Genomic DNA, 24,625 nt, shown 5'->3' on the forward strand with positions numbered 1-24,625 from the left:
AATTAAATTGGATATTCAGCTTTTGTTCTGTTACAGATCACAAGGTCAACCCTGCCTTGTATTTGAGCTGTCTTCTCAAAGACACTGCTTTACTTAAGTTAGTGCCTTCCACCCCACCCCCGTGTGTGGATGCACACAGCGGCCACTGCAACACACACACACACACACACACACACACACACACACACACACACGCAGCGTTTGCCTGGCCCCTTACTGGCAAATGTACAAGTCACCAGGACACAGTACTTGCCGAAAATAGTGACGCTCCTCTGGCCACATCTGTAGCTCCTATGCCTGACCTGCTTCAGTGGTTATATTCGATGCCAACCCCAGGCATCCATTCCTGCTTCATTTATCTGTCAGTGATTGGCTTTTCCCAGGTCAGCCAGCTGGTCTTCACTCTCCCATGTCAATGCTGATCTAATTAACTGTGAAAGGTGATCAGGAAGGAGGGCAGCACTGGAAAGACAGGGAATGGGGAGAGATTTAACTAGGGACAAGAGTAGCACCTTTTTACCCTCCCCTTCCCCACCTCATAGCATCAGCTCAGGAGGTCCCAGTCCCTGCCTGGTCCTATAAATACCTGACCTTGATTCCTTGTGAGCTGTTTCCCACCCCAGCTCCTTACACCTCTGTTCCCTGACCCACTGCCCACTCTCCAGTTCCCATCCAGGCAACCAGCATTATGCCCATGGCTGGGTGTTAAGGGAGTGCTGGTCTGGATTGCTTGCCAGGTGGGAGAGGGAGTGTTCCTTCAAGGGCTCCTTATCACAGGAAGCCAACTCACTAAGTTACCTGGGGCTGTAATCACCAAGTAACTACATGATGTTAGATTCTCCGTGTGTGTTGTATTGAGATTGTGTCTGCAGTGGGTGTTGATAATACCCTCTTAAAAAATGTGTTTGTAGCCATGCTTGATGGTCCAGAACGTTTTGGAGCAGAGCCAGAATAGTTTTCTCAAGAAAATTTTGGCCCTGTGAGTAGCAGTCCCTTTGGCAGCTGAGATGGCCTATTATCCGGGCAAAAGGCTCACCAAGACCACCTGATATTTCACAAGAGGATGTAAATACCCCCTCCATCTTGGCTGGCTTTTATGTGGAGCCATTCCTAATTACACAGATTGATTCAATAGAGCTGGAAAGAGGGGAGCTCAACGACAATATGTAACTTCTTTAAAGCTCCCCAGATAATTCTGATGCCCAGCTAAGTTTGGGATCCACTAATCTAGGCCAAGCCTTAAGGAGATACTGAGGCTCTAAAACTTCAAGCCTTGGATCTTCTAAGTAGCAGTGTTCTTCCTACTGCCTCATGCCATGTCCCTGCAAATTTCCCTTTGGAAATGTCTTCAAGGACACTATGAAATTGAACATGATTACTATCAAACAATTAATCCTCTGGTGCCAAAGTGCAAATATCAACATAGCCAAAAAGGCAAGTAAGTTCTTAGTGCTGTTATGACCTCATAGACCAGTGATGGCGAACCTTTTGAGCTTGGCGTGTCAGCATTTTGAAAAACCCTAACTTAACTCTGGTGCTTGTCACATATAGAAATTTTTTGATATTTGAAACCATAGTAAACCAAAGATGTATATTTTTGATATTTATTTTATATATTTAAATGCCATTTAACAAAGATAAATCAACAAAAAAAATGAGTTTGCGTGTCACCTCTGACACGTGTGTCATAGGTTCGCCATCACTGTCACAGACCCTCAGAAAGGGACCCCCCCCCGCCCCCCCACAGACTATGCTTGGAGAACTTCTGAAGTAGACAATCACCTTCCTAGCTGTTGCCCCATACCTTAGTAAGAAGAGCAGCATCAACAAGCAAAAGTAAACATGCATTGTCCTGGCCAGTGTGGCGCAGTTGGATAAGCATCACAATCGATGTTTCTCACATCGATGTTTCTCTCTCCCTTTGCCTTCCTCTCTCTCTAAAAATCAATAAAAACATTTTTAGAAAATAAATAAAATAAAAATAAAACATGCTTCCTCTTAATATGCAAAAAGAATAGAGAGCTTGTGAAAAAGGTGCTTCTATAATCACTAAGCTCATTTTTTAAAATTAATATATATTCTGACCATTATAGCTCTGTTGCTATAAGCCTATTTTACTCTCAATTAACTTTCCTTGCAGCTTGCTAAAATTCACTAAATCACTGTAATATTCTGATTAGATCTGAATATGACTTTCTGGAGATTTGAATCCCAATTTATAGTGATTATTGGATTAATGCTACAATGGGAATTATCCATTAACTTGAATTTGGGACTTGGGAACAAATTTACAAAATTGATAGATGGTGAAAACTCATACATTGCCACATAATAATTTTACTGAATCGTTTTTAAATTAAGAAAAGTAAGTGATTTATCAAAAGATGTGATTTTCTTCTGCTTTCTTGTTTTCAACATTTCCAAAGCTCTATGTGCTAGACTAGAGTCTATACGGGGCACCAGAGGGCCCAAGGTGAATACATGGTTACCTCAGATATGGAGCTCCAAGGCAAGCTCCCTGTTTTTCAATCTGTGAGTCACTATGGTTATTAATTTGGTGGATTTCAGTCACCATTTTAAAATGGAATTAAATGGAATAGAAAGTATCAGGGGATAAGTACAGTGGGGCCCTGACTTACGAGTGTCCCAACTACGAGTTTTTTGAGATACCAGCTGTCTCTTGGCCGAATTTTTGCATTGAGTTGATAGAGTAATTTTAGTTAACGAGCTCCTTAACGAGCTCAGTCTCGGAACGAATTAAACTCGTAAGTCAAGGCCCCACTGTATTGTTTTAGTAATATTTTATTTTAGTGGACTAGATAAACAGTTGGATATGAATGGTGTGTACTGGGTTACAGTTTTTGTACACTGAATTGTGTCCAAAGTGCTTGAAATTCACTGGTTTACATATTATGTTGACAAAGAAAATTTGTGATATCTTAAATATTTCGTTGAAGCAAAAATCCCATGAATCATAATTGTTTAAAACAATTACAAACATCGCATCAGAAAAGTACCAACAAAATTGGGGGAAATGGAAGTTTGAGTTGACTACCCAAAGAGCAGTTGAGAATGTGGAAAGAAAATTTTATTTTCATAAACTTTAATATAGTAAGTGTTATGATAATCATAATTGCCATAATGGTATGAGTAATCTTGAAACTCCCAATGGAAATTCCTTATGAGATTAGCTAGCCAAGGTGTGTGTGGTATGGTACATTGTGACCCATCTCAATAACTGAAACCAGCAATTGCCATCCGTGACTATGCCTCCCCCTTTCTACCCACCTCCCATAGTCTTTTGTTAGAAACCTAATTTTTACAGCCTTCTCACCAAGCTATAGACTTTGTTTTCTCTATCCTCTTCCCTAACCAGCTAGAATCCAAGTCCTAGTAATTCTTTTATCAAAAAATATATTGCATCCATGTCTTTCTCTTTCTACTGCCCTTCTCACTGTTTGTCCAGACTATTACTTTAAACACCTGTCCATCTCTGTTACTTTGCTCTCCCTATATGTCCCATATATCCCATGTACTGCCAGCTGGTCTTTAATGCTGCCATTCCTATCCTGTGCATTTCATTTCTATCCTAGCCCTTCCCAAGTGGAAAGATTTTTGAGCTCTGAAGTCATCTTTGTTATTAGTTATTGACTTTGGGCAAATGAAATGTTCTGAGCTCCTGTTTTATCAACTGTGAAATGTGAGTTAAATGAGTACTACCCGATAGAGTTATTGTGGGTTTTAATTAAGATCATGTATATGAAGTCCTTAGGACAGAAGAACCTGTAGAGTTTAGTAAGTGCTCAATAAAATGTTTCTACATCATTAACCTATATGATGCAGTATACCCTCTTCAAGACACTACTTAACTTTCCTTAGTCTAAAATACTATATTCGTAATATTAGTCAAAGCCTCCTGATTCACAGCCTGGCCCATCCTTAAGCATTGCAGCCTCTGAAATGTTTGTCCTCTCCCTCAATGCTACTTCTCTAATGCATACTCATCCTTTTTGGCTGCACCAAGTTCCAGCTTCTACATTGTACTTCTTGTCTTCTTTCATTCGCTTGGCCCTTAGCAATATATGTGACTTTTGTTTCTCCTATGTGTATTTTGATGTATGACATTTATAGGAGAGATGCCATAGCAAACATAAAAGTATAAGTGCCAAATATGGTACAATACATATAGGAAAATTATATTTGAAATAATAAGAAAGAAGTGACCCATTGCTGTTCCCAGACTCAGTGAGGTACCGTGTCTGGCAACTTTCATAAGTTAATTTGATTCTAGGTAACTGACCTTTGTTTTATTATCATAAAAACAAACTTCAGGGAGATACTTAATAACTGGATTTTATGTGGACCTCGGGGTTATCAGTATTAATCCTTCTTCAACTCTGAGAGGCTGTATGACCACTACCAGATAAATGGGAGCCCTTCATCTCTGCTTTTCTCACTCCTTTTATCTTTTTTACTAGAGGCCCAGCACACGAAATTGTGTGCAGATAGGGTCCCTAGGCTTAGCCTGTGATCAGGGCCATCTTCTGCCTGTTCACCAGTCCCACCCCACCGCCAACACCCACCCGGGTTCCCCATTCGCCATCTGGCGATCTATCAGAGCTTGCGGGCCGTGGGGAGGGACCAAGAGGTCAGCCGTTCCAAGTCCCGCCCCAGCACCAACACCCACCCTGGTTCCCCATGGTTCCTGGTTCACCAACCAGCAATCGGAGCCTGCAGGCCGAGGAGGGGGGGGACCCAAGAGGTCTGCCTTCTGTCCACTCGCCAGTCCCCAGTTCCATCCCACCACCACCCACCCCAGTTCCCCATGATTCCCCATTGGCCATCCAGCAATGGGAGCCTGCAGGCTGGGGGGAGGGACCAAGAGGTGGTCAATGCCCCTCACAGCAACTGGTTGATCAGTCGTTCTGGTCATTATGCCATTATGGTCGCTGGCCTTTTATTATATAGCATGGTAAATAAAGTTACCACATTTCTCCCCTCACTTCCTTATTTATTTATTTTTTTTGTTGCTTTGTATTCTGTTTTGGTGATTTTAAAATGGTAATTAATCAACACATGTTGTGAAATATTTTCTACCTAAATGAGAATTGAAGTTACTCAAACTAAGTGAATGAATATGCAAGATTTATATGCTATTGAGTAAATTAATCCAACATTTCTAAAATGAATTTTAAATGAAAGGGACATTTATTCCCTTACTTGCTCAAATATTTGATTTAAGTTTGGGTACAATGGCACTCTTCTACTACAGAAAAATACTCCTGTCTTTCTACAAACATTTTTGATCACCAATTGTGTATTAAACTACATAATGAGAGACTGGATTCTTCTGTAATGCCTAATAATTTTCTTGAGGATAATATTAGAATCCCCATTTAAAAATCTACAGTGCTTTGTTTTTCCAAACACTTGAATCGGCTTGAAGAACTGCATTTTGTCCTCTATGAGAGAATATGGTTCTAAATAATGGGTATCTTAATCTTAATCTAACTAAAATGTTATTTAGGCATAATCATCTCTTGTATCCTGCCTGCTGTGGTTAACAATTTCTGAAACATATGTCACAGTTTAGATATGAAGCCTTAGAGATGATTCATTATGAAAAGAATGAATTCAAACCACACTAGCCTTTTGGAGGAAAAAGGAGAAAGGCCGGGCAGATGGGGTTGTTGTGGGATGGGTTTAGATAATATAACACAGACCTAGTTCTAAAAAGGTGACCTGGAAGAGAAGGTTAGTGATGTACTATTTAGGTGCTTTCTAGCTCCTTAATAACTGCTCCACACATTCAGCACACTGGCCCGAAAAAAAGTCATTGTTGTTTAGTTGAAGTGCTAATCTAATTCGTAGAGGAAATCCAACAGAACTATTATAACAGGAGAAATGAGAAGGAAGAACCACTTACAATTGTCATCTTTGAAAAATGTAATTTATACCAGAGTATGCAGTCTTGTTTTGAAAATCAGAAGAAATGTTTCCCTCAATGAACCAGTAACTAACCTAGAAATTTTTAGAGATCCCTTCTGGGTGGGAATAAATCCTGCCATTACACTTTTCGTTTACCTTAATGGCCATGTATATATATCAAGCAAACCTCAAAATCGTATGTGCTTTTCCTTTTTCTCCTTCTAACTGACAGTCTTACACTTTACCTTACAATCATTTAAGGACTTAAACAACTTCACTATTTTTCTTACATTAATAGCCAATTTTTCAAAAGAGGTATAAATATTTAATAACTGACTCTCTGGGAGAACAACATCTGAGTTTGCCAATTTCTGTGGTGCAAATATTCCCACCAAGGCCAATTGCCAGTTACTTATATGATGTTACTGATTACAGAGTTGGAAAGATCACAATCAGCTGTGTGAGCCAGCTCCAGCACACTACTGGTTGTAGGCATGCTATTCCCTATCTTTCAACATGTATGATCCTTAGTAGTGGCTCCAGAATTTCTATATAAAAGGGAATTATAGGACCAACCTAACTGGAAAGGAAGGCTGCATATTAACTTCACTGTTTTTATTTTATTATATGTTTCTGTGAAGTAAATTAGGGGCATAGTCAAAGATAGCAGTGGTAAAAGTAGCTGCAGCTCCTCGGTCCATGCCATTCAGCCACCCTTAGCACAGCCACCCATTAGAAATCTTCTAGTTCAGCCTTGTTCCATGATTTTGAGTCATTTTGGAAACTTCCCCAACATTCTTTGAATCACTGTGGTTTGAAATATTGGGATCATCCTTGATTCCTTCCCTAGCCTTGCTTCCTACATGCCACCAGTCATTAAATGCTGCCAGTGCCACCACTGCCATGGTTTTCATATCCCTTTTATTTTTATATTCTTAATCTAACAGCGCTGAAGGATTCTTCCCTACCTGTGGATTCTTCCCTGCTAGTCAGTGATATTTGAAATCTGCTTCTTTCGTAAACTTCCTAATTGTTTCATTGGCCTGTTGGCAACCCTAGTAGCTTCTTACTGCCTAACAAAAAGGACCAAATTTTAAACAAAGCCATTAAGGCTTTTTGTTTCACCCAATCTAACATCTCAGCTTTTAGCTCCTGGTAGCCACTTTTGTGTAACTACATGCCAATATCAGTTATTGTACAAATAGCATCCAGTCTGAAAAGTCAGGCACATACAGGGGTGTACTAACTGATAAGTATTTCTAATGACTTAATTTTAAAATATTTTCATGCTCATGAGTACATTATGTTTAAATTTTCAGGACAACCCACCCTTCCCTGAATAAGTGTTATGCTCCACTCCCACTAAACCATTCTCTTTGTGGATTCCAGTGAATTCCTCCTCCTGTGCACTTGAAATCATTCCTATTATTCAGGGTTGGATTCAAATGCATGTAGCACTTATAGACATTAACAATCAGCAAGAGGAGATAATACTTCTTAAAACCAGAAGTAAAAAAGAAGTGACTAGCATCTAAATGGTTCAAACCAGAAACCAGAGATTGACTGTGGCCCCAGGAGGAAAGAATGTCAAGGACCGATGAGGAGCAATGATAAGCAACTCCTAGGAAAGGCACGTGCATGCCATTGAACCAGCGCCATCTCACAGCTCAAAGTCGGGGTCGTTATAAACCTTCTAAAGTTGGTTAAGTACTCTAGAGCAGCAACATATAAAACTACCTCAGCTGGTCAGGATTAACCCCAGATATCTTCCCGGATATCTAGTGAGGTCTAACTGTATGCTTGGGACTCGCGTGCAGAACTGGGTTAGACAATGTAAGGAGCTAATGCGATATCTGAAAACTCAGAGAGTGCATCAAGGTAAAACAAGATCTGAAAGTGCGACTTCAGAGAGGAACACCGTTCCCATTTTTGCAGTCTGAATATTCTCAGCAATGGGAAACGCAGGGTTTTAACATGGATTATAAAATGGGAAATCTTGGGGCTCTAAGGTTCAATTTGGTAGGAACCTCGTTTCTCCATTCTTACTCTTCTTTATGTGTTGGGTGTTTTGTCTTGTTTTTTGTTACATTTTACACAGTTGAAATAAAACTGTGTTTACTGGGTTTTTAAAAATACAAAAGAATCAAGTTTTAAAAATCACCCATAATCCCACCATATATTAACTCACTAATATTTTAGTATATTTCCTTCTAATATCTTTCTACATACATATTTTCTCTACATATTATTTCAGATAAATATTTATTTCAGCCCAGGACATCACAACTCATTGATACAATTGATAAAAAAAAATTAGAGAAAAATAAGGAATTATAAAAATTATACTAGAGATCCAGTGCACAAAATTCATGCATATGGGGGGGGGGAATCCCCTCAGCCCAGCCTGCACCCTCTCCAATCCGAGACCCCTCTGGGAATGTCTCACTGCCGGTTTAGGCCCGATCCTGGGGACAGGACATTCCTCTCACAATCCGGGACCACTGGCTCCTAACTGCTCACCTGCCTGCCTGCCTAATCACCCCTAACTGCGCCCACTGCTGTCCTGGTCACCCCCATTGCCCCCCCTGCCGGCCTGGTTGCCCCACGCAGCCTTCTGCTTAGTCATTTGGTTGGCCCTCACTAACCCCCCAACCAGCCTGGTTGCCCCATGCAGCCTGTTCAGTCGTCCATTCGGTTGTTTCAGTTGCAACGGTCACTTAGGCTTTCATATATATAGTTTCCTAAGACTCTTCTTTCAATTTAAAATATTTTTATTTGCATTATTCACTAGCCTACTGATACAGGGCAGATGCTTTCTTGAGACCAGAACCACTGGCTGATGTTTTACATCCCCTTTCTTTCATAAACTCATAATGGACTCTCAATATTTTTCTGCTTGTTTTTTTTTTTTTACAGTGAAACAAAGCATTCCTAATTAAGAATTAAACTGTCAAATGTTTATAATTATTTCCCCTTCTACAGCTGTCTGACTCACTCCGAATTCAATAGCTACATTTTTTTAGCGACCCATCTTTGTCAAGTCTCACCAAAGCATTCAACGTAGTTTCAAGCAACAAAATCGCTTTTCCCTTGTTTCCTCCTTTGTAGGTAATGGAGTTGTAGTCAGATTATGTGGTCACAAGGACAAGGACACCTGGCATGAACAAGTTCAGCAAGAGCCACTGACTCTTGGTCTCCATACAACAGGAGTGGTAGGAGCAGAACCGGGCAGGCCCATCTGAGAGGGACCTACCAGCCACCAAGTCCTGGGCTTTAGCAACAAATCTTCCATTGGGAATGGAAAGCTCAGTAGTCGGTGGAAGTTATTTAGAGAGCGTCTACTGTATAACCTATGGTGAACTTTATTGTTCACTAACCTACCAGTTATTTTGTTTACTTCCTTAGGCTTAATTCCCAAAAGTAGAATTATTGGTTCCAAGGCTATACTAGTAGATATTTGTAATGTTCTGGAACTGTTCATCGATTTGTGCTCCCATAAGCAAGACTGAGGATGCCATTTTCACTCCAACTTTGCAACCGTTGAACATTATTTTTAAACTTTGATGGCTAAATGAGCAAAAATCTGGTGTTTTGTGTTAATTCACCTGAATATGGTATTATATAATGGGGTGGTTTTCAACTCTGCAGTTTTGTCAGCTTCACCTGGGGAGATTCTTAAAAATGTCTGTATCTTATAATTTTAGCTACAAAGTATATTACAAAAAATGGCATTGATTTGTATTCTTGCTTTATACTCTACTAGTATTATAAAATATTGATAAATTATATTAGGCCTATACCAACAAAAATATGTGGGAGAGGGGAGGGGAGAGGAGAAAGAGGAAAAAAGGGAAGGAAGAAAGCAAGGTAAGTCCAACAATAGTATAGAAAATAAGCATTAGCTGAAATGTTATTTGGAACATTTTAATGTTTTGCCTTCTATGAAATTATAGCAAGCTGAAATTTTAGTCTCAGCATAAGTTCCTAACCACTATTATTATTTATATATAATAATAAACATATATATTTATATATATAATAATATATATTAATATTTATATATATTAATATAACCAAATCTTTAATTAAATTGAGGAAAATATAAGAATATTTATGGTAAGAATATAACTCAGTATTTGGAGGGGTTTTTTTGTTTGTTTTGTTGTTTTCTTTTTATTTGTCTTTATTGTTGAAAGTATTCCCATTGACCCCCATGACCCCCAACCTTCCCCTCCCAGGCCTTCACCACACTATTTTCTGGGCTATGCTTATCCTATATAATAAAAGGCTAATATGCAAATTGTCCCCACGGGTGGGAGTTCAACCTATCGGGAGTTAGATATGCGCTGACCACCAGGAGGCAGCTCTAAACATGGCTGGCATCGGCGATGTGGCACTGGCAGCAGGCAGCAGTTGAGGCGCTGCTGGCCCTGATGGGCCCTGACAAGAGTAGGACCACGGTGGGATGGTGGAACAGGTGGTGGATGGCACCAGGCCAAGGCAGGTGTGAATAGGGGCCCCGATCGCCCCGCTGGTCACCCCACAGATCAGCCCTGATCACCAGCCAGGCCTAGGGAGCCTGCCTGTGCATGAATTTTGTGCACCAGGCCTCTAGTATGCATATAAATTCCCCAGTTAATCTCTCCCCACCCACCCACCCACTCATGCCTTCCCTCTGAAATTCATCAGTCTGCTCCATGCTTCTATGTCTCTGGATCTATTTTGTTAATCACTTTATTTTATTCATTAGATTCCACATATGAGGGAGATCATGTGATACTGATCTTTCTCTGACTGGTTTATTTATATATAACTCAGTATTTTGAACTACACTTATCCATAAAACATACAGAATGTGTGGTTACCTTGCCTATACAAATCCTCAAGGAAAAACCTATCCTTACTGGTAAATGCAATCAGTAAAAGCTAAATGAAATCATAGAAACCATGGCATACTATGAAAGCAGACTAAAATGAATAAGGCAATATTCAACTCAGGTTTCTTGAGAGCCATTCACTGCCTAGGCACTTCCAGTACATCAATGAGCACAAGTAGACAAATGTTGCCCTCTCAGAGCCTGCCTTCCAGCAGGGATGATGTCAACATACAATACTCACAGTAAGTGGGTAAATGTTTTGGTGTTTTAGAAGCTGATTAGTGTTATGAAAAGAAGTGACAGTGAGTGAAGTCAGAGGACATCCAATTTAATAGTAGCTTGATCTGGACGGACCTCATTGAGGAAGTGACACTTGAGTGAAGGCCTACAGAAGCCCTGTGAGATGCCTCCACCTTATTTCTCTACCCTCCCCTGCTGCTCAGCTCCTGCTGCCATGCTGAACGCTTCACTCTGCCCACCAGTTCCTGCCTTTGCCCTAACTGTGCTATCTGCCGGGAGAACAAAGCATAAGGCAAAATGTGAGAAGCGCCCCGAGATTGGTCAAACAATTTTTAAAAACTGCTCCTGAAGATGAGAGCTAGGACGATTGCTTGCTGTTGATGTAGTCAGAAAGGGCCTAGGGAGGAATTCTCTTTCAAAAATGCTTTTCAGATTTACCCCACTTGCTGGCTTGTCTTTTATCTGCCTACATCCTGAATTCCTTTTAACCTCCCATTCTGTGCTCTTGGAGGCAGTAGAGTTTGGGAGTCAGACTCACCCAGTTTTGAATTTCAACTCCATCACTTCGTAAATGGGCAACTGTGGCAAACTGGATTTCTTTGAGCCTTGGTTTTCTCACCTGTAAAACAAGACAGTAATTCTTTTTCTTACTGTTGTAAGAAAAACAGTAACATACAAGATCTGGCCAATGACAGCGAGAGAGGATACCAGTCCTGAAAAGAAATAGATCAGGACTAAAATGGGCATTTTTTAGACCAGGCTAAGGAGAATGTACTTTATTTTGCAGGAAATGGAGAACCATAACAATTATTGTGCACAGATAAGGGACATATCTGTGTGTTTTAGAAAGATGACATTAGCAACAACTCTTCAGAACTGACCTTGCAAGACCAAGTGGTACGACATTGCCATGTTATGATCAATTCAGTTAAGCCTGATAGTGACAGAAAGGGTAGATTTGATAACTAGCCATTAAAATATGTTTCTAAACTTTATATCTAGACATTCAGTCAATTCTCAATATAGGCAAAATAAATTAATTATTCTTAATCATTTTTATTAATGTCTTAACCCAATTTCATGGAGCCTGGCTTTTCCTTATATTTACTATTTGAGGGATGTATGATTTGAGGACCAACTGCTAAAATTGCCAAGAATAGAAAAGGGGGGGTGGGGGTGGGGAGAGAAATCAACTGATAAACAGGAGTCAGAGAGTCTGGGAAAAGAAATTTAAGTAAACTATTTTGTGGCCCAACAGATATCACTTTAAAAAGTATTTCTCAGCTGTTGACTTTGAAAAATAACTGCATTGCCTAGCTTTTAGTTTGTAGATAACCTAGATGGATAAGAAATCATGATTTCCTTTTACTAGTTAAATGGCTAGGCTGACCCCCTTGCATAGCAAAGAGCAGATGGGAAGGGTGTGGAAGGAGAAACCAGCATAAATCCATCACCATTGATAGAGGAGCTTGAAGGTGCACACATGTTCAGGTTTGCCAGAGTGAGGACCACCAGCTTTTCAATCGGCAATATATTCATATAGTTTAACATTCAGAAAGTACAAAAAGATATAGAGTGAAAAGTCTTCCATGTATCCTATCCCCCACACTTCCAGTTCCCCTCTTCTAAGAGCAATTTCTTATTTATCCTCCCAGAGATATTTTATGTATATACAAGCAAAATATATTCATTTTTTCCCTTTTTAATACAATGGTAACCTATTAAACACACTGCTTTGTATCTCAGGGTTTTTTATCATTATCATTGGTTTTTGGGTTTTTTAGTTGTTGTTTTACTTAATATATTTTGGAGATTGTTACATATCAATACATAAAGAGTTTCCTCATTATTAAGTACGGCTGCTTAGTATATTATTTATGGAAGTAACTAACCCCTTCCTATTAATAGGTTTTGTATTTTTGTAGCTAACCCTCTCCCTATTAATAGACATTTAGGTTGCTTCTAATATTTTGTTATTTCATACAACGAATAGACTTAGGTAGAATTGCTGAGTCAAGCTGTGTGTGACCATGTATTTCTGACAAATACTGCCAAATTGTTCTCTATAAAAGCTGTACTAATTTGCATTCTCACATGTAGAGTATGAAGAGCACTATCCTTGACTTGAGAGCTGAAACTGTATCATCAATTGCTATCTAGGTGGAGTAAGTTCAAACTCTCTGACATCAACTCACAAGTTGTCATTCTAAGGGTTTTTCTTTCTATCAAAGGTGAATATACTCATCTCCTAGACCAGTTGTCGCCTGGGGACAGTTTAGTCTCCCAGGAGATATTTGGCAATGTTAGGAGACATTTTTCTTTCTTTCTTTTTTTAATCTTTATTGTTGAAAGTATTACATATGTCCCCTTTCCCTCCCTTGACCTCCCCCAGCCTGCCCCCACCCCCCACCCCAGGCCTTCACCACTCTATTGTCTGTGTCCATGGGTTATGTATATATTTACATAAGTTCATTGGTTGATCTCGTCTCACCCACCCACCCATCCCTGCCTTCCCTCTGAGTTTTGACAGTCTGTTCGGAGACATTTTTCGTTGTCACTCCTGGGGTGGACATGTAGTGGGCAGGGGCCTTGGATGCTGTGAAATGTCCTGCAGCGTACAGGACAGTAACCCCTCTTTCTCTCCACAAAGCACTATCTGGTCCAAATGTCAGTCGTGTGGAGGTGGGAAAATCTGCCCTACAAAACCTCTGTTTCCTCTCGATCATGTTAAATAACATCTTGCAAAGCCTAAGATTCTCAAGTAAAATAACAATCCTCTCTCTGTGTTTCACAGCACATTTGTGTTTTGTTCCTTTTACCACATTTATATTGTACTGAAATTAATGATTTGCAGGAACTGTGAGCTCCTCCAAAACACAAATGTATCTTAATTTATATTTGTATCCTGAATATCTGGCACAAAGAATGCACTTAATTATTAAATGAATGAATAGAGGTTATCAGTGTTTCATAATTGTCTCAGTGTGATGACTTAGGGGATTTATTTATTTTTTAATCAAAGACTATTCTTTTGGAAATGTCAAATGAATAAGAAGTATTTGAACTTCTATAATAAACTGTAGTTTATTACACAGTATCAGCCACTTAATTGTATACTCTCTTGCTCATGGGGAGCTTTTGATTGAATTTGTCTTGTCTCCTCGAAAGGATTGCAACCTCCTTATGGGCAAAAATCAAAACTTTTAAGTATTTCCTGATGACTTAGTGTTTTACAGACTGCAAAGCAAGGAGAGTGATGGGTTGTTTAATTCTCTTTCTTTTCTTTTCGTTTCTTTTTTTAATCACAACTCATAGGCCAAACCCAAAGATCTGGACCTCGCAGAGAAATTATTCATTCTGAAGAGCAGAGCCCTCCCTACCCCCTTTTCTCTCAGACACTCAGGTCCTCCTTACAAGGAGCAAAATAGTAACCCCGCAGAGGGTTCCGACCAAGCCCTGAGGAATCTGTCTGCTTCATAACGTTGCCTTCTCTCAGTTTCCCTGAGTTCTCTTGAAGTAAAAGAACCCCAACTGACCAGCTTCATGCCCAGCCCCCTGTTCACATTTATATCCATCACATCCATCACTGCAAGTACTGCCACCAGACACCTTCCCAGCGTTCAATACGATTAAGGACCCAAGTGTGGGAACTGGAGCAGGGACTGGCTGGTGCCTGACATGAGCGAAAAGCAGAAATGACTAACAAGCTTTCACCTGGGGCCAGGTAGCAGGGGTCTCCGCTTAGGTGCCCACCTCTCCACTTCGGAGCCACCTCTGCCAAAAGGAAAGCAGGTGGAGTGGACGCCTGGTTTTACTGAGAGCGCATGGTGTGGGGGGAGTGGGGCAGCCAGGGAAAAGAGCAGCAGATCAGCAAGGTCAGGGAGGAATGAAGCAAGGTCAAGAATGCTTTTTCTAAGGCTGAGTGGCGCTAAATATATTCTGCAGAAAATTGGGATGCAGGGCAGCTTTGATCACACTTAACACACGGTTGTGAAATGCAAATGCAAAAAAGGAAATGCCAGTGTAGAACTGCCTAGTCTATTTCTAATGGCTTTTTAACCACCGGTTAGCCCTGAGATCCTTTTGCATTTCTTTGCAGTAAGGAGAGGCTTACAGTGGTCCTTCAAGCCTCAGTTGCAAAAGAAGGAAAACATTCTAATATCTGTCAGGCAGACCAAGTAACTGATAAGAGCCAGCTTGATTGAAGAAGGTTAAAAATAACAAAACAACTATTTTAATCATTTCTTCTCTAGAAGAGTTCAATTTTAAAAAAATAACTTAGGCGCTTTTAAACAGCAACTTTGATATTTAGCCATGAATTACCTCCACAGATAGGCAAATGGAGCTATTGAGGGGTGATTTTTTATAGATAATAAAACCTGAGTCTTTATTTTGCTGAGAGAAAAAAACGAAAGTCCACATTTCCCACCTGATCCAAAATAAATAGAGCTCATTATTGTGTTAATCTTCAAGTTAGCGAAAAGTTTCTTCTTCTATCTTATAAATGACAGTCTTTAGGTGGGTGTGGGAGAATGTAAACGTATTTAAGTGTTGGACCATTTAAAGATGAGCTCTCTATAAAACATATTGCATTGATCCTGCCTTCTTGGGTAAGTGATGTCAAAATAGTAATTCATGATTATGTATTTTTTATCTTCCAAAAACCATAGTAAGTGTCTAACTTATTTCATTTAAGCTTTATACCAACATTTTGAGGCAGGATGTTCATGGGTGGTCATGGAAAGGTTTCCAAGCATGAACTCCCTACAATTAACTGCAAGCACATAGGTGTGTGCACTTTTGCATTTCTAGAAAGAAGGCTCATAGTTTCCATCAGCTTCTCAGAAGCATCTGGGACCCTTAAAACATCCACATTGGATTCATCATTATGAAGAGCAGCAACTTCTGTCAGGATTACCTCTATTAGCTTGAATTCGTAAAGGCAAGGCTATGTGTTTTTAGTTTTTTGTTGTTTTCCTTATTGTCTGAGTATGCTTCTTGCCCCGGTCATGAAGCTTGTCACACACACACACACACACACACACACACACACACACACACGCCCTGACTCTCCCTTCTGTAAAATTGGTTAATAATATGGACTCTGGAGCCAGAGTATCTGGTCTCTACCACTTCCTGTTTGCGTGACCCGCCTCTGTTTCCAGATCTGCCAAGTGGAACTCATAGTAGGTACATCCTCATCGAGTTATTCTGAGGATTAAATAAGTTTACATAGAGAACAGTGTCTGGAACTTAGAAAGCAATAAATAAGTGCTTGCTGTGCCGTATGATTCCAATCTGTTGTGAATTTAGAAGCCGTCTGTTCAAATTGTATTTGACAAAAGAGAAAGGATACATTTGGGGTCTTCATGTTTCTCAACGCCCTTTTTTATTTCTTGTTTCTGTCCAGTCCTGCTTACAATGGAATTCAGTGAGATAACAGGCCATGCATTCATTTCTCTAGAACAGTGCTGAACAAAAGAACAGGGTAGGGAGAAGGGATGCTGATCCTGTCTCATGAGCCCTCATTAAAGTAACCATTATCGCTGACCGTCCACAGGACACTGTTCCTGGTGCTCAGCAAAGCAGCCTTCTCTTCTCTTCAGCCCTTCTGATTTGCGTTAGACTCCGTCTGAAAGGAAGAACCAGTTTTTCTGCTAATATCTTTGAAAAGTGCATTTGAGGCAGCTATTAGTGTGAGGGTGTGATTTTTTAGGAAAGTAGGAACTGCTTTTTGTGGTCTGTGGGTGCTTCCTGGGGTCAAATCGCCTCTTCTTAAAACTGCACTGACAGGACCTGCTGGGTTCAGAATGCAAATGATCTAGGCAACAGCTCCCAGTTAAAGGAGCAAATAAAACAGAATGGAGCAGGATGGCAGGCGGCATTTTTTTATATATATTTTATTGATTTTTTTACAGAGAGGAAGGGAGAAAGATAGAGTTGGAAACATTGATGAAAGAGAAACATCGATCAGCTGCCTCCTGCACACCCCCTACTGGGGATGTGCCCACCACCAAGGTACATGCCCTTGACCGGAATCAAACCCAGGGACTTTTTAGTCCACAGGCCGATGCTCTATCCACTGAGCCAAACCGGCTAGGGCGGCAGGCGACATTTTTAAATAGTCTCTTCTCTTGCCTCGCTGTTCTCTCAGGGTCTTTGCACCATCCCTCTGAAGGCTAACCGCTCTGTCAGATGGCTGGTGACAAAGGTGCTCACCCAGGTGCCTGTAACACTTGCGTAACATTACTAAAGAGCTGCGATGCCATCTGGGAGCCCTTGTCCTAGCAAGGTGGCAGTCCTGAAGTGGGCAAAGGTGATTGCTGCCCGCAGGACTACTGCCATGACCTGCAGGGATCAGCATCCTGCAGGCCCAGGACTGCCAAGCCTCTCTCCAGCCCTTCTGTCCTATGCTCTTCCCACCAGAGCAGCTTTGGTGCAAGTCACAAAGGGATGAGGTCCCCTGCTGCCTGTCTTTTTAAGCATGAGCGTCTGTTATGAAAATAGGCAGCGTGGCAGAGTAGTGGAACCCACTGTTTTCAGTGGTGTCAGCCTTCAACAAGCCAGGCCTTTCATAAAGTGACCCGTTGTGAGTGTCATCATAGTCGGTGTTAATACTATCCAGGCTGCCCTGCACGTGTGCATGCGCGCGCGCCGGCACACACACACACATAGGCAAAAGTAGGTTTATAGTTGTTCATATGGAAAATATTTTAACAATAAGTAATATTACAAAAATAAACTGTTTTGCATACTTGGAACTGTAAGCCTACTTTTGCCCACTATGTATTTTTTGTTTTGTTAATCCTCACCCAAGGATATTTCTTCCATTGATTTTTAGAAGGAGTGGGAGGGAGGGAGGGTGTGAGAGGGAGAGAGAGAGAGACAAATGTTGATATGAGAGAGACACATCGCTTGGTTGCCTCCCACACATACCCTGACCAGGGAATGAACCTGCAGCCCAGGAATGTGCCCTTGGCTGGGAGTCGAACCTGCCATCCTTTGGTGTAGTGGGGCTAGTGCTCTAACCACTGAACAACACAGACCAGGGCTACCCTGTATGTTTAAATTTGTCCTTGCTTTCCATTTTCCTTCCAGCGTTACAGAGAATAAAGAAGAAGCACAGGAAGAACCAGGATTAGCTTTCATTAGAATCAGCTCAAAGGGCATTCTCTGTGTTCAGCCTTGGGTAGGTTACTTGAGGTCTGGGCCTCAGTTCCCTTTTCTGTGAGAGGTGGACGTTGTTTACCTTGCAGGCTTGTGCATGGCCAGAACAAGGCTTTAGACCTTTGCTCATGATTTTCAGGGCAAAAACACCAAAGGGATCTGCCATCAAGAGTCCAGTTGCCATCCCACTTAAAGAAAACTCATTTTGTGACCAATTCAGAAAGAATTCATAATGCTCTAGCCAGTCTTATAAGGAAATCCCCATTCACTAGTACAGGGACAAAAACTCCCATTAGACCAAACTTTAGTCAGGCTCTGAGCTCTCTTCTGCACTAGAGCATAATCTCGAGCTTCATGTCTATCCTTGCAGAGTCCAGTTTTAGCAAGAATCCTACTAAGCCAGTTAGAGAGAATCCTCCCAACCTTGATATCTGTCACCCTCAATATCTAATCAAATCCCCCACCAGCCCCCAGGTGACAGCTGATCACCTCGCCGGCCTTCAGCACCAATCCATTAAGTGGTTTAGTAAGAATTCCCCTACCCTTGATGTGTCCTTTTAGTAATTTTCCATCCACTGACCCCCACCCTTAACCTGCTCCTTGGTTATAAATTCCCATTTGTTCTTGTTGTATTTGGAGTTAAGCCTGGTCTTTTTCCCTTCCTTTTTAAAAATTCTTTTATTATTTTTAATATGTTTTTATTTTTGGAGAGAGAGGGGGAGAGAGAGAAACATCGATGTGAGAGTAAAACATGGATCCAATGCCTCCTATATGCACCCTGACCAGGAATCGAACCTGAAACTTGGGCACGTGCCCTGGCCGGGAATGGAACTGGTGACCTTTCAGTGCACGGAACAACACTCAACCAACTGAGCTATATAGACCAGGGCTTTTTTTTCCTCCAGTTTCTTTATTGAAATATATTTGACATATAAAATTATATAAATGTAAGGCATACAACATATTCATTTGATACATTTATATATTGTAATATGATTTCCATTGTAGTGATAATTAGCACCTCTATAACATCACATATTTTTCATTTCTTTTTAGTGGTTTGAAGAATAAGTTCCAGTCTCTTAGAAAGTTTGATGATTATAATACAATATTATTGTCTAATTTTACTATGCTGTGCATTAGCTATGTAGGATTATTTACTGCTCATTGCAAGATTGTACCCTTAAACATCATCTCTCCTATCCCCCCAAGTCCTCCCACCCCCATATAACTACCATTTTATTGTTTTTATGAGTTTGGCTCTTTTAGATTCCACATATAAGTGATGTTATACAGTATTTGTCCTTGTTTGACTTATCTCACCTAGCATAATGTTCTCCAGATTCATCCACGTTGTCAAAAATAGCAAAATTTCCTTCTTTTTCATGGCTGAATAATATTCCATTGTGTGTACAATGTCATATTTTCTTTATCCATTCATCTGTTGATGGGCACATAGGTTGTTTCTGTAGCTTGGCTATTGTAAATAAGGCTGGAATGAACATGGTAGTTTATTTATCTATTTGATATACTATTCGAAACAGTTTAAATATCTGATAAATTTCTCATCTAAAATAAGTATCTATGCCTTAGTACAACAGTTCAATTATGAGAATATAAAGTCGTGAAATTATAGTCTGCCATAAAATAAAGTACTAAACATATTCTCCTCCTGAGATCGTCTTGACACCTATCACATGAGTCCTAACTAAAGTCTTCCTTACCATTTTAACAAGTGTCAGAATAAACTTTTAACACAGATCAGTGCGTACTAGATATATTGAGACTTTTAAGGAGACTAACACTTATCAGGTGCTTAATATATGCCAAGGCGCTATTTGTTCTAAATGCCAAACCTGTTCCCTACAACATCTCAGTGAAGCAGTCCTCTGACTGTTATCCTCAAGTTATAGATTAAACTGAGGCTCTGAGAGGTTATTTGCCAAAATACATAGAGTTAGAGTTAGGGAGTGGAACTGATACTCTAATCCAGGGAATTCTGGCCCCTGCTTCCATGTTCTTAAATGCAATGCCAAACTGCCTTCAGAGGACTAGAAGTTAGGTTGGGAATTCTACTCTGTCAGTGCTTTTGGGGCAAAGCTCTCAAACTCAGCTGTCCACAGGAGCCCAGGTAAGTAATGTGAAGGAGTGAAACAGGGCAGGTGGGGAATGGGCCATCCAGGGGAACAGCCAGTGGTTCTCAACCTTCCTAATGCCGCGACCCTTTAATACAGTTCCTCATGTTGTGGTGACCCCCAACCATAAAATTATTTTCGTTGCTACTTCATAACTGTAATTTTGCTACTGTTATGAATCATAATGTAAATATCTGATATGCAGGATGTATTTTCAGGGTTCGCGACCCACACGTTGAGAACCGCTGGAACAGCCCTTATCAGCGCCTTCTGGTGTTACTTTCTGGAAATGCATACCTTCCAGGTTTTTAAAGAGAAGCAAGAGGGAAATCTGGATTTTTATGAAAGTTCTCTTCAATTCAAAAAGACAAAGAAAGAAAAGAAAAGGGAAGGAAGGGAATGGAAGTTAAAACCATGCAGGACACTCTCATACACACACACACACACACACACACACACACACTCAGACACCTGCAGGAGGAATTCAGTCAGTATGTGGGCCACCAGTTTGCAACCTCTAAATTTTTCAAAGTTAAATCTTATGTTGGACTCTGGTTGATATTTTTTACACTGATTGATTTTAAGACATTCTCATTCTAAACTACTGAGTAATTACACTTTTTAAATGTCTTATGTGTCAATCTATTGGAGACTAATCATTTCTGCTATTTGGTGGGTGAGGGAGGGGAAAATGCTCAGGGTGGGGGCGAGGAGGTGGAGGGTTGTGGAGGGAAGATTGTCTCAAAACATAGGCAGTCTCTTCCAAGCACATGGAGATGCTGTGAAAATTACACCAGCATCTGTGTAATCCAGTGGTGTTGACTTCCTATCTGCTCATAAATCAAGAGATTCTTAATTACAGGTGTTAATCTGGGCTTTCAATCTTTATTCCTTAAATGATGGATAAATTAACCTCAATTAACAAAGCAAACAAACCCTTTCAAAGTTAAACGAGTACAATTAGCTATCTGTAGGACAATGGAAGTAAGCTCAAGGATTGAGTTTTATGAAATCTCTCATCTTTTTCTAAATCTTTCAACTTTCAGTTGCTGAACTTTGAGCTGTTCAAAATTTATAGTCCTCTTGGCAAACCAGGTTTCTTGGCTCTAGGCCAAGGTATAACGTAGGAGGCATTCTGTATTCCTGGCTTTATGAGACCTTCCAGCGTTTTGTAGCAGGTGTCCAATGTACTTATCTTTAATTGTCTAAACCTACATTGCAGATACATAAAATTTAATGAATAACATACAACTGTTTTCTTACTTCCAAACACAGCATTCTTTTTTATTGTGTTTTCATTTCTAATTCATGCTATAGATTTAAATTTCCTATTATTTTGAAGTTTGGTAGGACATTAGTAGTGGCCATCTTGGTAAGAAATGGGATCAATTAATATCTTTTTTAAATACATTTTTTAAAATATGTTTTTATTGATTTCAGAGAGAGGAAGGGAGAGGGAGAGAGAAATAGAAACATCAATGATGAGAGAGAATCCTTGTTTGGCTACCTCCTGCACACCCTCTACTAGGGATCAAGCCTGCAACCTGGGCATGTGCCCTGACCAGGAACCAAACTGCGACCTCCTGGTTCATGGGTCGATGCTCAACCACTGAGCCACACCAGCTGGGCCAATTAATACCTTTTTATGCACAAGATCCTGTGAACAGAAAATAATCAATAAGCTTGTCCTGTTTCCTCCTGAGGCTTAAAGTACTTTGGGATAATTAAGGCATTTATACAAGGAACAACAGTACAAAAACTGCATTAAAAGCATAATACAAAGGACCCAGGTTAACGTAGCTATAGGCTTTTTAAAAAAGAGAGATACTTGACCTGGCTGGCATGCCTCAATAGAGTGTCGGCCTGTGCACCCATGAGTCATGAGTTTGATTCCTGGTCAAGGGCACATACCTAGGTTGCAGGTTGATCCCCACTCTGATCCCCTGCCCCCTCTTGGGTTGGGTGAGGTAGGCAACCAATCTGTGTGTTTCTGTCACATTGATGTTTCTTTCTCTCTCTCTCCCTCTCTCCTCCTCCCATCCACTCTCTCTGAAAATCAATGAAGAAAATAACCTCTGGTGAGGATTAATACAAAAAATAAAGAGAGAGACTTTATGATTTGAAGGCTTTAGAGACCTTCAGAAAGTAAAGTAAGTGGGATTTAAGTGGGACCATGAAGAATAAATAAGCTTTTTCAGGAGGGAGAGGGCAGAGAGTGGAAGGAAGGGTATAATAAAGACAGATACAAAAGAAGGAGAGGGAAAGATGTGGTTGGGGCACAGCAAGTGAATGCAATAGAGAATTGCAGTAAGGAAGAAATGGACTATAAACCTAAGATGTGGGGACTGTCATACTTTCAACAAGATAAATTTAAATATAAATAAATAAACAAACAGACAAACTGAGGACGTGGTCTGAATGAGCAGGAAGTAGTAAAAACCAAAGATGGGAAAATATTCAACCCATTATCATTAATAATAAAGTTAGCAGGAAGAACTGATTTAGGGGAGAAGATAAGTTGGATTCACTGCTAGATTTCATATGATTATCGGTCAGCCAAATAACATTAAATTAAAAGATAAAATTATGTGTTTTCAAAATCTGGGCCAACCAAATTTGCCTTATTTTGACCTTTTATAGTCTGAGTCAAGAGTGTGCTATTTGATTTATTACCCATCACATGCAAATATGTAAGATCCTTGAATTTTGATACCACAAAGCTCCTCTGAAATCATTTATTTTTCCAATGAGCTAATTAGGAGTCCAGAAAGTTTAAGTGATTAGCATGAGCTTACAGACTCTATGAGAAAAAGAGGTAATACCAAAACATAGTCATCCACTAGTTTCTGAAACATTGCTTTATTCACATCACCTGGTTATCTTTTCTTAAATAAAAAAAAAATGTTTATGCATAAAGGCACACAAATAAATTTTTAGATATACTTTTTAAAATTTAGTATTTTCCCACCTTTGGGTACCTCCATCTCTCCCTGTCTCCAACTCATCACACTCCTTCTACTTAATACCTAATATGTCTTCTTCTGAATATTTTTAGAATTTATATAATCACATACAAACATATCTGTACACATACACACATACAAACAGCACATACATATGTAGTATTTTAGGTCAGTGCTTTACAAAAATTAAAACTTATATACTCTTTTCTGTACCTTGCTTTTCTCATTCAACCATACTTGGGGAAACCTCAAGTGAAAAGTTACAGCCTAATTAGTATTTTTTTTTGGGGGGGGGCAGTGTTAGCTTTAATTTTTTTTTAAATCCCCATCCAAGGGTATGTTTTTATTGATTTTAGGGAGGGGAAGATAGAGGAGGAGAAAGAGAGAAACATTGATGTGAGAGAGAAACATCGATCAGTTGCCTCCTGTACACACCTTGACTGGAGATTGAACCCACAATCTGGGTATGTGCCCTGACCAGGAATCAAACCCATTCTTTTTGGTGTAAGGGACAATGTTTAGACCCACTGAACTACACCGGCCAGGACAATGGTTTCTTTTAATGGTTGCATAATGCTCTACAGTAGAGATATGTCTTGATTATTTTTGCTATTCCCCCATTCATGGAGATCAGCTTGTTTCCAGTTTTTGCCTCTACAAATAGTACTTGTACCTAAATATATATGCTGGTATTTTGTTTTGATTGGGATCACTGGGTCAATGATATGTTTATTTTTAGTTATAAACATTAAACTGGTTTCCTAAGAAAGCTGTAACAATACACATTCATACCTACAGTTAATAAAAATACTTTCTTTGGCTAGGTGTCTCCCCAGGCTATAGTGTTATAACTGTTTTTTAAAGTTCTTTTAAGTGCAATTGGTACAAAGTAAAATCTAATTGTTACTTTTTTGCATTTCTTTGACTACAAATGAATGTGATCGTCTTTTCATAAGCTTGTTGGTTGTTGGACTTCGGATCTTGCAGATTGCATTTTCATGTTCTTTACCCGTTTTTGCAACAAGCTATTTTGTCTCCTTGCAAATTTTTAAGAGCTTCTACTGTATTATAGATATTTTTCCTGTCTCCTAGAGCTGCAAGCATTTTTTTTCCCAAATCTATTGTATTTGTTTATGGTATCTTTGCCACGCAAAATTTTTTTACTTTATTTAGATAACTATGCTTATATTTTTCTTATAGTTGCTGTATTTTCTGCCTTCCAAAGGAAGTTTATCATCCCTGTCCCTAGATTATTTTATGGTTCCTAGATTCTCTTACCGGACATTTATTTATTAATTGATCTATCTTTTTGTTT

General features: G+C 39.8%; 1 protein-coding gene across 1 annotated transcript in view; it reads left to right on the top strand.

Annotated features, from left to right (window-relative positions):
- GPRIN3 (GPRIN family member 3) overlaps positions 1–24,625 on the top strand; it is a 77,705-nt gene that overhangs the window by 43,579 nt on the left and 9,501 nt on the right. The window lies entirely within an intron of this gene.

Source organism: Myotis nattereri (assembly GCF_964212035.1).
Source record: "Myotis nattereri genome assembly, chromosome: 1".
NCBI classification, from domain to species: domain Eukaryota; kingdom Metazoa; phylum Chordata; class Mammalia; order Chiroptera; family Vespertilionidae; genus Myotis; species Myotis nattereri.